The sequence below is a fragment of the Pseudorca crassidens genome, chromosome 7, assembly GCF_039906515.1.
Source record: "Pseudorca crassidens isolate mPseCra1 chromosome 7, mPseCra1.hap1, whole genome shotgun sequence".
Taxonomy (NCBI): domain Eukaryota; kingdom Metazoa; phylum Chordata; class Mammalia; order Artiodactyla; family Delphinidae; genus Pseudorca; species Pseudorca crassidens.
The window spans coordinates 62,574,911-62,592,829 of NC_090302.1; the positions used below are offsets into that span (position 1 = coordinate 62,574,911).

General features: G+C 39.1%; 1 long non-coding RNA gene across 6 annotated transcripts in view; it reads right to left on the minus strand.

Moving 5' to 3' along the window:
- Nucleotides 1-6,422, minus strand: part of LOC137227843 (uncharacterized) — a 389,194-nt gene extending 382,772 nt beyond the window's left edge. For 5 of the 6 annotated variants that reach the window (XR_010945026.1, XR_010945025.1, XR_010945024.1 and 2 more), the window contains exons 1-3: nucleotides 5,014-6,422; nucleotides 1,708-1,818; nucleotides 1,137-1,255 (exon numbers count right to left, since the gene is read on the minus strand). This is a non-coding gene — a long non-coding RNA (uncharacterized lncRNA). The remainder of the gene's footprint in view (nucleotides 1-1,136; nucleotides 1,256-1,707; nucleotides 1,819-5,013) is intronic. The other variant, XR_010945027.1, reaches the window with a different exon arrangement.
- Nucleotides 6,423-17,919: the final 11,497 nt, after the last annotated feature.

Sequence of the window (17,919 nt, forward strand, 5' to 3'; positions counted from 1 at the left end):
TAGAGTAATCCAAGACAAAGAAACAGGACTGCAGATGTACTTCCAGGATGCTCCATTATTTTTGCCTTTAGGTTGCAACTAGTAAGAAATTGAGGTAACCTTCTCATGGTCAAAAAACAACAAATGATAATTACTGGAACCTACATTCAACCCTGGAACCTACATTCAACCCTGACAAATACATATTTTTATGTTCAGTAATCAACATTCCTCTCCTCCAAAACTAATCTAATTCCTCTCCTTAAAAAAAGACTTAAATGCTACCTTGCTAATTCAAATAAAAATCAAGTGATATACAGCTATAGGAATGACATTTCTGTACTTAAGCTAATACCATCTTGCAGGTAAACAGAGATGATTTATAAAGGCCAGGTTACCATATAGTATTATTAAAATACTGCCATTCCCTCAAGCTGTTCAGCAGTACAACCAATCTGACGCATTAACATACTGCATAGTGAAGAGGCTGCACTTGCTACATTCTCCCCAGATTTTGTTTCATTTAAAATATTGTGTACAAAAAAGAGTCATATTCAAGACATTGCTTATCCACAACATCCCTGAAGTGCTTTGACAGCTATGAGACTTTTTTTTAGTAACTGAGCCATGTATACATGCATTTGTTCCCCCTTAATGCTTATTCTTTTTGTATCACTTACTAGCATTTAATTTCACTTTTCCTTATGGTTAGTTCTTAACGTTGTGCATTTTTTTTTCTGTGTGGTAACCAACTTTCCAAATGGATACTGTTGACTGGAAGCTACCTTATCTTATCTGTATCTTACTTCTGATGCCTTCCTGGTCCACAGTTAAATTGTTTCCATTAAAAAAAAGAACAAGAGAGCTTCCCCAGTGGCGCAGTGGTTGAGAGTCCGCCTGCCGATGCAGGGGACACGGTTTCGTGCCCCGGTCCGGGAGGATCCCACACGCCGCAGAGCGGCTGGGCCCGTGAGCCATGGCCGCTGAGCCTGCGTGTATGGAGCCTGTGCTCCGCAACGGGAGAGGCCACAACAGTGAGAGGCCCGCGTACCACAAAAAAAAAAAAAAAAAAAGAAAAAGAAAAAGAGGAAGAAGAAGGAGGAGATGGGAAGGAGAGGAAGGAAGGAAGGAAAGAAGGGAGGGGGGAGAGGCAGTACCTCATGGATAGTTTCCCTCCAATTTCTCATTTTCTTCAGTTCCAAGATGTGCAATTCTCAAGAATATTATTTTCCCTGGGCTGATCAGTATTCTCTTTCAATAAAACCATAGGACATAGCTGTTGGGCACAGAAACTAAATGTCATGAATTCAGTGCCCTGCTACTTGGCAGGAAACTCTGGCTGCATGCTTTTTATGAAATGTTTTTTTCACCTTCACTCCTTTGTTGTGCTTTTTTCAACAAAAATTAGACAGTAATAACTAGTACATTTACACACTGCAGTTAATGATTGTAATAGTATAAGGTAAGAGGATAAATACTTATTAACACAAAACAAGTACAGTATAACCTACAATGAATAGAAAAAATTATTTCAGCAGTTAATGAAAACATGGATACATTTGACAGAATTACTTAGGGGAAGAAAATTGCTTGCATGCCTCCTGGGGTCAAATTAACTGGGTGTGTATGTGTTTAATCCTTTCAGAACTGTAAAGTATAATTGTTGTAAACTGCCACCCTCCTTGCCTCCTACCCAAGTCTGAGTAGGCACCCCCAGTTCTATCTTACCTTTTGGTAGCTAATTTGAGTTTCTCTTCCCAAGATGCACCACAATGTCTGCAGGAAAGGAGGCTAATAATGCCTTCCTGGGAAATCCTAGATTCTGTTCCTGGGGGTTAACTGTTGATCGAATAATGGACAATCACAGCGGTAGCCATTTGGATGAAGAAGAAGGAAGGTGGGGAGCCATGGAAAGAACAAGAGAAAAAAAAAAGGATACTTTTAAAAACATCCCATAGATTATCTAAATTCATTTTTCATTATTAATTAGCACTTTTATATCTTTTAATACTGTACTCTATATTAACTTCCTGGCCCAAACTAATTAAATTAAATATATATTAATTAATGGGCTTTCCATGATCACCTTGTTCCTTGCTAACCTAGCCCCGGGCAAATAGCTTTCCCCAGCATATATGGAATATATACCCCCAAGGAGAATGCACTCATCACATACACAAAGCTAATCTATCAAACCTCAGATGAGTAAAATAATCTTAAAGACATTAGGAAGTAATTTAGTAAGATTAGTACATGAGCAGTTTAGAGCTAGGATCTGACACTTTCTGATTAGAAATGTCATGAAAGTGAAGAAATTCTCGAGACAATTAACTTCTGAAGAAAATTCATCCTATAATTCTTGCAATTTGAGATGAATCACTTAAATACTCTGGCCCTCAGCTACATCATATCATCTATAAAAGAGCAGTGTTGGGCAAGGTGGCTGCAACTCCAGAATTATTTGATTTGGTAACACTGATAATTTGTGATTATTATCAAAAAAGGAAAAAAAGACTTCAGAATATGAGGACATGAATATATCGCCTTACAGTTCTTGATAAACATAAACTTTAGCAACGTAGATTTCAGTTAAGTTGTGTGCAGAAATATGTGGGATTTTACTGCCAGAGAATCTAAAAACATCCCTAAGAAAGGATGGGAGACACTAAAAATTTCAAGCAATCACAGAGCAGAAGAAAAGGAAAACAATTTAAGGAATTGTGTCTCTTGGAAGCAGACATGAAAAGGTAATTTGGGGCTAAAACTTTTATTGGGGGAGAAGGGGTGATGACGTCCATGAAAGACAAGGGAGCAAGAAGCAGGTCTGGGTAAAGAAAGATATTAGGTGATAGTGCACATCTGAACCTTGTGAAAGGAAAGCAGGGAGGGGGAAGGATTGGGCAGAGGAGCTGTAGGCAAACTCTCCACCAGCCCATCAGGAACTGCAGATAGAAGACTGCTGTGTCCTGCCACAGATAGAAGCCCCCCGCCACTGCCATGCTCAGACATTGGCTGAGGACTTCCCAGAAAGTTTGTGGCCTTGGCCCAAAGCTGAGGTGGTGACTGTCTCACTGTGGATTTAATTTGCATATCCTGGATGATTAGTGATATGAACACCTTTTAATGTGTCTGTTGGCCATCTACATATCTTCTTTGGAGAAGGATGGCTATTATCAAAAAACCCAAAAGATAACAAGCGTTGGGAAGGATGTGGAGAAAAGAGAAGAGTAGTACTCTGTTGGTGGGAATAGAAACTGGTATAGCCACTATGGAAAATAGTATGCAGGCTCCTCAAAAAATTAAAAATAGAATTACTTCCAGGTATATATCCAAGGGACTTGAAATCAGGATCTTGAAGAGATACACCCATGTTTATTGTAGCATTATTCATGATAGCCATGGAAACAACCTAAATGTCCATCAACGGACAGTGTAAACTATCTTTCAATTTAATACTATTTTAGTCCTCCATTTTGTGCTAACTATTGCATCTTGTAATATATTGTACTATGTGTGAGGTGCTAGTGCATCTTTTCTAGTATCATATAAAGCACATGTCGGTGCCAATGAATTAATTCAGTTCAAATTTTTTCTATGAATCAATGCAACATTGTAATGCATTTATTTGAATATCTTAAGAAAACATCACAGGTTATCATGACATCTGTGTAAGTTTAATTGATAATTATATTGAAATTAATGATTTTACAGTGAAAATATTAACTTATTTTTCTAGTTCAGCAACATAAATATGAAAAATTTTTGTTATTTAAAATAAAGACATAGAGTGGAAATGGTAAAGTTAGTATTGTAACTGGCGCAATAAAGAAAAAAGAAGGGGCTTCCCTGGTGGTGCAGTGGTTAAGAATCCGCCTGCCAATGCGGGAAACATGGGTTCGAGCCCTGGTCCGTAAGTTCCCACATGCTGTGGAGCAACTAAGCCTGTGCGCCACAACTACTGAAGCCCGCGCGCCTAGAGCCCGTGGTCCGAAATAAGAAGCCTGTGCACCGCAACGAAGAGTAGCCCCTGCTCACCGCAACTAGAGAAAGCCCGCGCACAGCAACGAAGACCCAACGCAGCCAAAAATAAAATTGATTAATTAATAAAAAAAAGAAAAAGAAAGAAGGAAGACAGTTTGCCATAAATATCACATTAAATGGAAAGTGAAACTTGCTGGGGCCAAAAAAATAGCTGTTTGTTGTATAAAATTGATAAAATAAGATACATGACTCTATGCATTTGTTTAAACCTATACAGAGTTGATGTTTTTGTGAGGGTGCTTTTAGATAAGATTAACATTTAAATGAGCACACTTGCATAAAGCATAGTATTGCCTTTCACAATGCAGGTGGCCCTGTTCAATCAGTTAAAGGCCTGAATAGAACAAAAGACTGACCTCCCCTGAGCAAGAAGGAATTTTCCAGATGGCCTTCAGACTTGAACCATAACATCTGCTCTTCCCTCGGTCTCCAGCCTGCCAGCCCACCCTGAGGATCTTGGACTTGCCAGCCTCCATAATCACGTGAGCCAATTCCTTAAATAAATCTCTCTATACACACCCTACTGGCTCTGTTTCTCTGGATAACCCTGACTAGTGTTTACTGCAGCCCATACCACCACTGAGTAGGTGGGCCCCATACTTTTTTTTTTTTTGCGGTACACGGGCCTCTCACTGTTGTCGCCTCTCCCATTGCGGAGCACAGGCTCCAGACGCGCAGGCTCAGCGGCCATGGCTCACGGGCCTAGCCGCTCCACGGCATGTGGGATCTTCCCGGACCAGGGCACGAACCCGTGTCCCCTGCATCGGCAGGCGGACTCTCAACCACTGCGCCACTAGGAAGCCCTCTGTCATACTTTTATTCCCAAGGTTGGCCCGGGAATTTCCCTCCTTTGGACTTCCCTTTTGATGGCCCTGTTTCTGAGAAGGGAGTCAGTCTAATAACTGACATCCTCAGAGATTGTCAACCTGGGTCCCCACAGAGAGTTTAAGGTCAACCCTTGGAAAGCACAGTGTTGAAGGGGCAGAAACGCACCTGTGAGTGTTCCACCTTCCTGTTAATGATCCTCTTCCTGGCCCTGCTGATGCTAAGAGACAAAAAAAGAATGAGAGTCGGGGACTTCATTCTCATTCCCCTTTCTCTAGACAACATGCAGATATTCATTATTCACGAATACTACGCTTTAGTATTCTGCATTCAATTTGTTACGATCAGTTTTCCATTTCTGTTATTCATTTCTTGAAGTGGATACAGTAATTTTTCATTGTTTCTTGCCTAAAAAACTCAAGTAACAAAGGCTTCCTGCTCGAGGTCTTCAGTTGACATTCCCACCAGCAGTCCTTGGCTGAAGAAGGGCACAGATCCTCAGACCTTCAGAAACATCTATGCTCCATTCAGTGGGATTCTGTTCCCTGAGCATCCGTGGGATAGCGTCTGATCAGAGGCTCAGCACTGCTCTCCAGGTCAGCCCTCACACAGGGAGAGGATTATCCCAGAGGCAGCTGAGACAGAAGGCAGCTGATGAACAACGTTGAGAAATGTTTCTTCTCGGGTGTCCTGAAAGACCTTAAAAAACCAAATTATCACCCCTGATTAATGGTGTTTGGGATTTACCCTGGAAACCTCTACCACACCCAGGAAGATGGTCTGCGAATTTCGCATGCAAGTCTCAGTCTCCACTCTGACCTCCGAGCCACCCAACTTTTTCCCCTAGAAGGATGGTATCCTATTACTTTCTGAGAGTTTTCAAGTGTCTTGCTGCTCCTGGGAGCTGTTCCAAATTAAAGGAGACCAGAGAAACATGATAAGTAAAGGATCAGAAATATGTGATCCTTAATTGTATCCTGTACTGGAGGGAAAACAGGCTGTAAAGGACATTGCTGAGTGGGTGAACTGACAAAACTGAAATAGAGATGGTAGATAAGACAGAGGTCCCGTGTTGATGTTAAATTAGTTAAGCTGCTAACCCTGCTGTGGATTTTTAAGGGAATAGCCTTTTTCTTAGGAGATACACATAAAGTATTTAAAAGCAAAGGGCCATGATGTATGCGACTCAATTTCAAAAGTATGGGACAAAGAATAATGTTTACACAGGACGAGAGCACACAGGACAAATTATAAACGGTAAGTGCAGCTAGGTAAAGGCTATTGGGCAGTCTTTTTCTATAAGACTTGCAAATTTTCTCTAAGTTTCAAACTGCAAGTCTTCTATAAGTTTCAAACTGTTTCCTAATAAACAGTTCTAAGAAATGGTCCATCGATCAGTCCTGCTGAGCTTTAACTCCTTTTGAGATACATACATTGATGCCCACAGCTGTCACCATCACATCCAACTCCTCAAAGTGAGATATCCCAACTTTAAAAAAAATGGTTTTTATATCTTCATTGGAGTATAATTGCTTTACAATGCTGTGTTAGTTTCTGCTGTATAACAAAGTAAATCAGCTATAAATATACATACATCCCCATATACCCTCCCTCTTGAGTCTCCCTCCCACCCTCCCTATCTCACCCCTCTAGGTTGGTCACAAAGCATCGAGCTGATCTCCCTGTGCTATGCGGCTGCTTCCCACTAGCCATCCATTTTACAAGAAATCCCAGCTTTTAAACAGTTTTATTAGGTTCTGTCTCAGACAAAAACACTAGGATCTTCTTATTACAACTGTGGTTCTAAACATTTTCAACATGGATTTTAAAAATTATTGGAAAATGCAAATGAAATAAAAATACATACATGTAAAAATATCAAATAAAAGGATCACATTAATATGAGTTCAAACCTTTGCCCTGTAACATGCCAACAGAGTGATGTGGGAAATGTCATTTTACTTCTTTCTTTTTCTGTTTCTTTATCTGGAAGGTAGAGATAAAAGTCCTCAGTCACATGAGAAACAGTAGTTATGATTAAGAATACTAATAAAACCAATAGGAGCTTTACCGCACCTGAAATGTCTTTATTCAAAACACCCCAATTTTTCTGAGTGCACCTGGCACAGCTCCTAGTCCAATAATCCACAGGACACAGTCCTACAAGCCTATATAGATTGATTCTCCTCAACAAGATGAAGTGCTCCGTTCTTATTTCTGTATGTTAATATCACTGCCCCATAATGCTGTTCTGCTGAAAACCAACTCAAGGCAGAGGTCGCCCCACTTCAGCCTTTTATGGGACCCTCCTGAGAGTTCTTTCGCCTCAGGGTTTTTCCTCTTCCATTGAAATCCGCTCACAGTGTTGGGTTAACAGATTTCACTTGAACTCTATTTCTCTTCAAAGCGTTTCTACGTTGGGATAAAGCTGCCCTATGTTTGCTTTACCATATGCATCATTGCTGATTTGCGGTTCTTCTCCCTTCATATTTACTGTTGTCATTTTCTACTAACAGAAACATTTTGTTCCCAGCCTCCTACAGAGGAGAAACAAATATTCAGGTATAGGTATCCACTCCTCTGCACTCTGTGCATTACTATAAATATCTAGAAAGAAACCTATAGCTAGAAAGAAATCTATAGTTGCACGGAGAGTTCAAACTGTATTTGAAAATTGCAGACTGCCAAACCTGGGGATGAACCTGTGCTTCACCAGATCCTTGAAATTCCCAATTTGAAAGCTTAAACCAATGAAACATAAGCCTTTATCATGTATCTCAATGCTAATCACTGAATGATTTTTCTTAAAAAGGAAAGAATACAAAGGTTTTAGCACGTAGCATACGTAGTTCCAAATACATACCAATATCAACATGTTTTTAGAGAAGTTTCTTTTAAAGTAATTTTTTTTTGGCTCAAACCCAATTTTTTCCAGGTGCTACTTTTAGGAACTCCTACATAGACTCAGTATTTTAGGGTTTCATATAATAAAATCACATTTGAGAAACATGAAAAACTTTTCAAGTCATAACATAAATGAAAGTAATATGATAACCAATATTTCTGCTTTCTGCCCACCTTCTCCCAAAGAATAATCACCTGTACTGCAGGGAGTCAGACAAGAGATTTCTAGAATAAAACATAAGGATTATAAAAATGTACATTAGACTTAGAAAAGAATCTAAGGGGTAAATAAATTAGTTTATTTAATACAATAAGAAACTAGGCCCACAGAAGGTTTGTCCCAGGACTCCTCGTCTAGAGACGGCACATCCAGGTCTACCTTGGTCTCCTTGCTCCTGGCCTGGTCCTGTTTCATGGCCCTGCACATTCCACCCATTCTACAGCCCTGTCACCAACATCTCTCCCCTTCATCAAGGACTTCTCAGGGCTTTCTAGACAGGCTGCTTCAGAACGAACATCTTTAAAAGTCATTATTTCCACTCCAGTTGTTTTCCTTCTGTGATACTAAGATTCTTTTCAATTCTAATGGAAATGTCCCATTCTTGTTCCCTGAAATGCAATTTGATAGCATTCGCATCTAGGAGTCCTTATTTCTGTTCTTTTATCTCCATTTATGCAACTTTATTGAACTACTGAATGAGAGGGGCTATGATAGATGCGGAGGATATAAAGTCAAGTAAGACAAAGCTCGTGCCAGAAAGAACTGTGTTCCTTGAGTTATTTCTACTGTCATTACTGAGGCTATCTACCAATTGGCAATTCTCTTGGTTCTTCCTGCTTTTTTTCTATTTGACATGAACACTGGGTGGCATTTGTTCACATGAGTACTAATACTGTCTGCCCATCTATCCATCAGTTCATTCTGCCGTCTGTCCATCCACCTATTTATCCCATCAGCTGAAGATACCATTCTGTTGCCTAGGGCACCCATCTGCCTGATTTATTAGTTGGCCTAGCATAGGCATGTTGAATTATATCACCTACTTCTCGTAATGAATGGTCTTTTGTCCACGGGGGCAATAGTTTGGAGTTAACGTAAGATGAAAACCTGGAATACGGTGGTTTTTTTACTCTTGTCCCCTCAGGATGATCATTTTGTTAAGGTGCTTCTTCTGTCATTTTTTAAAACTATAAAATGACATTTAAAAATAGTACCATATAATCAAATCTTCTCAAAACACCAGAAAAGAAGGAGTAAACCTCTAGAAACTTGAGTCTTCATGTTCTTAATGGTTAGTCTCTTAATTAACAGCTTAGAGATCCCATCTGCTGTCAAAATAATTGGGCCATCTTTTCACTTATTTTTTATATGACCTCAAAAGACTCCCAGTTTTTTTTTTCCTTCCTGGAGATTAACTTTACTTCCCCACATTACCTTCCTCATAAAGTGTTTCAATACACATTCTAACTCAAGGGAAAACTGAAAGAAAAAAAAAAGTGATTTGTTAAAATACAAGAGCCTACTTGACAGGGAAGGGCTCTGAAATAAAGAGAGCAGCCTTGTTAAAACTTTGAGCTGTGCCTGAACACATCCTAAAATGTTTAAATTGTCTGTTCCGGTAATAAATTATAAGCTTGGTAGTTTAAAGCCAACTCCCATCGACCAATAAAATGGAAAATATTGGAGTAGGCCAGATACCAGTTTTCAGTGAACAGCTTCTGCATGAATTGCAATGAGAAATGTTCAGTACCAGTGACAGCAAACAAAAACTAGATTTAAAAAATGCCTGGAGGATATGTGATTCACGAGAATTATGGAATTTGTTTCTGCTTCCAGATAAAGACTATTAATAAATTATAAGCACGTCAAATGTAGCTGCTGATACAATAATAAATACTGATACAAAGCAAAGCTCAGAATACCTTCTTTTGCAGGCTGAATCTTGTAGTCCAGTCTGGCAGCGCTATGTTACTCAGACTTTACCAAGGGAAACCTTTCTTTTTATCTTTAGATTAAGCAGCCGTAACAGAAAGCACTGTGTGTTTCTAATAAGGCATTGTTCACAAGAGTTCACAAGAGTAATGGACTCTTAGGTAGACAAGATTTTGTATAACGCTAAGTCCCCAAAGATCAAATGATTGGTACCCTTAAAAGAAGCAATCATATCGTTAACAGAAGTAAAAGAAGCTTAGATGCTTGCATTCTTGGTGTTTCATGTAAACCACAAAATTTAAGAATCTACTTCCACTTTCCTGCACAAAATAGTAATATCTGATCTTTGATTTTCAACTGATTATTTACATTCCTGCTCTTTGCTTTCCTACTCAAAGTACTTCCATTTTGAAACCTTCATGACAAAGCTATTTTTGTGTGTGTGACTGTCTTTGACTTTTACTATACACTAAAATCTGGAAAGTGGTATGTAATAAAAGGACTCCCAGTCTGGAAACTGGAAAGCCTGTACTCTGGTTCAGTATCTACCTTGCGTTAGCTGTGAGACCATGGGGAATTCATTCACCATCTCCGTACCTCTATGTTTTCACTTATGACCTGAGAAAATTGGCTTGGATGGCCTGTACAATCCCTCCTAACTGTAAATTATGACTTCGGAAGCTCTAGCTTTATGTCTTCAAGAAAGCTGACAAGTTTGAGTCCATCCTATCTTTGACTTTTTTTAAGCTTAAATGAGCTTTGGTGTGACTTCCCAGATAAAACTAGAAATAAAGTGAAACGTGGTCTAGCTAACTGGACTAGATCTTCATCCCATCTTCCTATTGAAGAGAAGAGCAGCTTTGCAAACTCCAGTTACTCCATCCTCCATCCATCCTGAATTACACCAGGCCATTTGCTTTAACACAGTTTCCCTTTTATCATTCTTCTACATCCAATCTTTCCATACTTCCTGTTGGCTATTGCTTCAACTCTAAGTATTCCCGTCTGACTGAGGGACCCTCACTATCACCATCTCCTACCACTCCCCCTTACATACCTTTTTTCACAAGTTCCCACTGCTGTAAGCAGCTAGTCACTTCTCCCCGCAGCCACTAATGAATTCTCCAAACACTATGCCTTAACTCCTATCATTATCCAGTTTCTCTCTTCTTCATCCATCTGGTTCACATTCCAACAGAATTTATGGTGATTACTGAGCACATGAAGTGGGACAAGGCAACTGAGAACCTGACTTTTATCTCATTTTAATTAATTAATTAAAGTTCTAATGACCACATGTGGCTAGTGGCTAACATATTGGCCAGTAAAGCTCTAGATTATACCATCATTTGACATCTAGCTCAAATTCCACTTCTTGCAGGATAAGTTTCGTTAAAATTACCTCCAAAACTTAAAAAAAAAACCCGAGAGATGTCTAAGCCCCATCCGCAGATCCTCTAATCTAATTGATCTGGGGTGGGACCTGGCCATGAATATTTTTTGAAGGCTCCCAGACTATTCCAGGGGGCAGCCAGGGCAGACCACTGCTCTGTGAAACCCATTCAGGCTTCTCATGCCTCAGTAGTTGCTGGCTGTCTCTGAAACTCTGCACAATAGTCTGAATCATTCAAGTTAGCGTTTCTTTTTACCGCTACCTTCAGTTTTTTTTTACCTGGTTGGAAACACCTTTTTCTTGTTTTGTCCACTGAGGCTACTGCCACTCATGGCAGGTTCTGGATACATTTTTGATTATGGAACAGTTTTCACTTATTACACATAGCCTTGAAATGCAAAATATTTATAGCTTTTGATTTTATAAACCTAAATGGGGGTTTCTATCCTGCCTTTAAATCATTACCATGTATTGTAGTGAGTCTATTAATGAGACTTCTGTGCTAGACTGTAAGCTCCATAAGAGCAGGGGCCACTGCCCTTCACCAATGTATTCCTGCTACCTAGAACCTAATCTAACACACAGAGGTATTTAATAAATCATTGCTGAATGAATCATTTAATGAAATAAGTACTTGAATAAATACAGTTAAAGTCACACCAGTGTATTGTCTTCTTCATGGAAAGTGAGCATACAGTCATCTGTACCTTGAGGTGGTGTGCGTGTGTGTGTGCACGTGTGTACATGGGCAAGTGTAGGCACATGCATGGGTGTATGTGCATGCATGTGCGCCTATATATATATATATATACACACATATATATACACACACAAACATATATGTTGTGTGTGTGTGTTTCACATGCCCAATCACTGTGAGCGTCCTTAAGAGGATCCAATAGTTGCTGAGTATTCCAAAGAATCCTTCAGCACCTCTTAGCTCTGCACAGCTGGTAGCTCTGCTCTCCGTAGCTATCGTCCTGGGAAATATGGTTATTAATACTGAGTGAACAGATGGTGCAGGGTGTGTTACTTAAGACGGTTTTGCCAGGAGGTAAATTTATGCTTTATAAATGTACTTCAAAACTATGCTATTTGATTTAATCACTTAATGCAAAGACAGCTGCATACTATATTTGCCTTAACTGCAGTTCTATGGGTTATCTGCCAATCTGTTAATTACAGTATTTTGAAAGGCTTCAGGAAAAAAAAAAAAACACAGTAATTATACAGATTGGGACGGGGGGAGGAATATTTTTGAAGCCTAAATTCAGACATTCATTCCCAGCGAACACAAACTTATTGAAGATTTAGAAAACCTGCTAAGAAAGTGGGAGTAGATGTGATGGTTTTCGTTTGAAAGGGACTTACGTGTGTGTTCTCAGTCTGCATTAGTTACTGTGGGTAACTGCCAGGGAGATGGGAATGAAGGGCTGTTCAGCTGGACAGAGCCCCAGCGCAATCGCCAAGGTCTCTGAGCAACTGCTCAATTCCTTGAAATTAAAAAGAGGAAGGAGTGGTAGAAGTGACAGGAGGGGGAGGAAGAGAGGGAGAAGGGGGAGGGGGGAGGGAGATGGAGAGGAGGTTCAACTTTAATTGTAAACATGATTCTGCCCTCGATGTTCCCATACTTTCCCATAATCTGCTTGCTCCCTGAGCCCTCTGTGCGTAAGTCCTCTCTGCTAAACAGTTGCAGCAATGATTAAGCAAATTTAATTAATACTGTATCAGCAAAGAGGAATATTTTAAGCTTAGCCTGACAACTTCCTTTTCTTGCCAAGGACTAGATGCCACATACTTGTAGGAGAAGTCTGGCCCGTTTCTCCTATCCTCTGGGAATTCATGTTCAATGAATTTCATTGTCATTTTAAGAACAAGGTTTCTTCTCTATGGGCAACTGTACCAGGATGAAAGGATTGAACGGGACCCAGCCTGTAAAACAAAGAATTGGGGAAAGAGTGTTACAGATTATCTGGTCCAACTCTCTCTTTTCACAGACGAAGAAACTGGGGACCAAATTCTTAATTGATTCACTTTCCCAAATTAGTTAAAGAATAATGGGGCTTTGACCAGGAACACTCTTCTATCAGTTTAGGCCCTTTTCTCACGCATCACACGTGTATAAGGCTGTAAAGTAACAAGAAGTAAAACAGAAAGAGCAGAGAATTAATTTTCCTGTGCTATTCCAGTACATGACTGGCTGGGGCTGCCTTTGGGCAAAAGGAGAAGGCAGCAATAATAATAGTCATCCTAACTGACTGCCTAGGACCTCCACGTTTCACAGCTTCCAGTGTCATCCACACTGAGAATGCTGCCCTGTGGAATTGTGCATCACAGCCTGAATGCCACCTCCTCTGTGCTAGGTACCTTCCGAACTTCATCTCAGTTAAAACGACCAACAACCAACGATACAAACATCTCTTACACTTCACAGACAGGGCTCTCAGAGCTTGAGTAACTTGCTTAAAGTCACACAACTGATTTCCAGTAGAGTCTAATATTCAGACTTGGACTTACTGGATCAAAAGATACGTGTCTTCCCAAGAAAATGTTTGTTTCTTGGCAACCTCCTTCCAAAATGGACTAAAAATACTTCCTTCAATTCTCTGAGGCTTTTTACTGTGTCGGTTCTCGCCAGTCTAGCGCCATCTTGTGGCGTGCTACTCCTAGGCTACTCTGCACTACAGTTTATCTGACCATCATCTCGTCTTCACAGCCAGGCTCTATGCAACGTTCAACAAGCCTCAAGAGATGAACTGATATGTGCTTAGACAAGGTCGTCAAAGCAGCCATCGATAACTCATATCCTTTTTTGCAGGCAGTGTACATTTCCATACAGTCTTGGTTAAGCTGATACACAGGTGCCCGCCTGACCTAGTGGAGTAGAATTACTTTAACTTCTTGTGTTAGGCAGAAGGAGAGGATAATGCCAAGGTTGGCAGGTGAAGAGGTATTAGAGGGGGCAGGCCTGGCTTTTGATATGTCGCAAATCATATTTAACTGAATATGGTACCTAATCTATGAGGGAGCTAGAAGGTACTTATATCTTTGGTCGGCTCTAGTATTCCATTTCCTTGAGGCTATTTAGATGAAAATCATCAACATGGCCATCTCTCTGGGCCCTCATATCTCTGCTTTCAACTCTTATTATATATTTTAAAAAGTGTTTTACTTTTTTTTAAATGTATGCCTATAATCACAATTTTCATGTTTTAGGGCAACATCATTATCAATATTCTCTGACCTCTGTTTTCTCTGTTTCTTTTGACTTTTTGTAGTATCTCAAATTAAAAAAAAAATTAGATGTCTTTGAATGAAGCAAATTTATCCTCTACAATTAAAGGAAGTTCATGCACAAGAGACCAGCATTCCAAAATAGGAGAAATTCTTTCTGGTTTATACTGAAGTGCTTTATGTAACAGGAGAGAGAGAGAGAGAAAGAGAGAGAGAGAGAGAGAGAGAGAGAGAGAGAGAGAGGGAGAGCGCGCGCACACAAGTGTGCTTCTTTACAGTATAAAATTGCTTTCAGGAAAGTTGTGCAACTAGCCCAATTACCCATTTCCGTTCTTCCAAAGGCGGCATTGTCCCTAGGAAGTATGTTGACTCTGGGGAATTCCAGCTGTTTAGAGATTCACAGCCCCACATACAAAATCTAAGTGCCTCCTGGCATCCTTGTTTAACCAGCACAACATTTCGCAATCCTTTTCTTGGATACTGTGATTTAGAGTTTAAAAAAAAATCTCCTACTGTTATCAAAAATAAAATCTGTGTCTGTGTCTCCCATTATCCTTGTTGCTTTGGAATGATTTCTGAAACAAGGGAGCAAAATCAACTTTACTCAATAATCTAACAAATGGAAGCCCTCTCTTTATAGATCATTTGTGTTTTTCTTATTTATATTTCATTTTATTTAAAAAAAATCTAGTTAAGTGTTATTTTTAAAATGGAGAAAAAACACCACACCCACTCAAATATAGTCATTAGATCTTTGTCACAAAAAAAAGGCAAATAAATAGAAAAAGGATGCTCTTTTCAACAAATGGTGCTGGAACAATTAGACAGTCATATGCAAAAAAAAATGAATCTAGTCACAGACTTCATACTCTTCACAAAAAATAACCCAAAATGTGTTATAATCCTAAATGTAAATAAGATTCAAAACTATAAACCTTCTAGAAGATAACATGGGAGAACCTCTAGGTGCCCTTGCGTCTGGCAATGAGTTTTCAGATGCAACATCAAAAATATGAGAAAATATAAGAAAAATTGATGTTAGACTTAATTAAAATTAAAAATTTTGCTCTGTGAAAGAGAATAAAAGACAAGCCAAGGACTGGGAGAAAATATTTGCAAAACACATATCTGACAGGTGATTTGCATCCAAAATAGAGAAAGGACCCTTAAAACTCAACAATAAGAAAACAAGCAACACAATTTAAAAATGGGCAACACATCTAAGCAGACATCTACCAAAGATATACAGGTGGAAAAGCATATGAAAATACTCTCAACACCACTGGTCATAAGGAAAATTGAAAACTGAAACAACCATGACATACCACTACACATTTAGGATGGCTAAAATACAAAATGCTGACACCACCAAATGCTGGTGAGGATACAGAACAAGAGGAATTCCCATTCACTGCTGGTGGGACCGCAGAAGAGTACAGCCATTCCGGAAGAAAGTTCGGCAGTTTCTTACAAAAGTAAACATACTGTTAACACATGACCCACCATTTGCACTCCTAGATATTTACCTTATTGAGTTGAAAACTTACGTCCACACAAAAACCGGCACAGGAAAGTTAGGCAGATTTATTCATAATGTCAGAAACTGGAAGAAACCAAGATGCCCCTCAATAGGTGGATGGATAAACAAACTGTGGTACGTGGAATGGAGTATGTTTGGCAATAAGAAAAATTGAGCGATCAAGCCACCAAAACCATGAAGGAATCTTAATGGCCTATTGCTAAGTGAAAGAAGCCAGTCTAAAAAGGCCACATTCTATATGATTCCAACTATATGACATTCTGAAAAAGGCAGAGCCCTAGAAATAGTAAAAGAATCAGTAGTTGCCAGAGGTAAGGGGAAGAGATGAACAGGTAAAAGTCAGGGGATTTTTAGGATGATGAAACTATTCTTTATTATGCTGCAATGGTAGATAAATGACACTATATATTTTTCAAGAGCCAAAGAACTGTCTAATATAAAGCATGAACCTTAATCTAAACTATGGATCTCAGTTAAGAATAATGTGTCAATATTTGTTTGTTAATTATAGCAAATATATCACATCAATGCAAGATACTAATAATAGGGAAAACTGTGTGTCAGGGGAGGCACATATGGCAACTCTATACTACCTATTCAAGTAAAGGTATTTTTTAAACATCACTGTTATTTTGAAAGGCAAAAGCTTTGGGTGATGATGCTTTCATTCATGAAGTTCTTTGGACAATCTTTTTTCAGACTACCTTGAGAGGCTGTGCTGCATTTTTTTGAACATCTTCAACAGTAGCAAGCATTATTTTTCCTCTGAGTATCTGAAATAATCAGAAGTCATTAAAATATAACATAAGAGAAAACTTTCGTTTATAAATTTAGGAAACGCAAAAGTAAATATGGAATAAATCTGTCAAAGATGGATTCTAAAAAGGTTATGTGCAGTGGCAATTTTATTAGTATATTGCACCGTTTCCCAAGAGAGCAACTGTGGAAGATTACCTTCATGTAGACCTTCAAATACTGATTTTAATAAAATCTGTCAAAAACATTAACCCATTACCTCATGCACACCATCATGAGAAGGAAAGGATGGAAAAGAGAGATGAGGGGCTGGGAATTAGAAACCTGACAGAAAAGACAAAGAGGCAAGAAAAGAAATGAATGGGATCTTAGGGTAAGTAAGGAAAAGGGAAGTAATACCTGTTTATTTATAAGTCATTTTATTCCTGGTGAAATAAACAGTGTTATAAACAGGTTACAGTTAAATTTATAGTATGCATACCAACATTATTTTCTTATAGAATACAAATGATACTTTGCTAATTATAGGAAAATAAATTACACATATAAAACAATTTTGGGGTGATTGTATCTACTGTTTAGTATGGCCCGAGGGCCAAGTTTACATACCCATTGTTCACAAACTTCTCGGTCTCACGGTTTCTGCTCCTGTAGAGCCACACCTCTGTAGTTTCAGTTGCCCTAGAGAGCCCCTTCAGTCTTCGTACAGAAAGGCTGCAGATAAGTGATTTAGAAGTGGATTAATCAAACAAAGGGTGTTACCCAGTGCAAGCCGGTGGATGTCTGAAGCACAAGCTAGGAGAGAGAGTTAGGATGCAGCTTCTGTCTGACAAACTTAGTCTCTCTTTTCCCAGGAATAGCAGACAGGATGCCAGTGAGAAGAACAACACTTTTTGAAGAAGGAGAATGGCATTCAGCAATGGGGGCTTTGGGGTATCATGCTTTGTGTTGTTTAGGGTCCTGAGACAGTCCTAACATAACTGACTCCCACTGGACCCTTGTAGATATAATGTATATTAAAAATTTTGAGTTCTCTACAGACAACAGAGACCAAGTTATACTAATAGTACTTATACTCATTTGACACTACTTGCCTTTTTTTCTGTCTTATTTCCCCAACCAAAGAGTATTACATCTTACGGAAAAACCCAAATTAACTTTTTGGCCAACCCAATAAATTTCTCAAAACCAGGACATATTATGTCTTCCTTTTTTGGCTCATAGTACCACACTGCCTTGAATATAGTATATGCTGAAGAAATGTTTAATTTTTTATATTTAAAAATTTTTCACTTAGATTTCATTTAAATATGA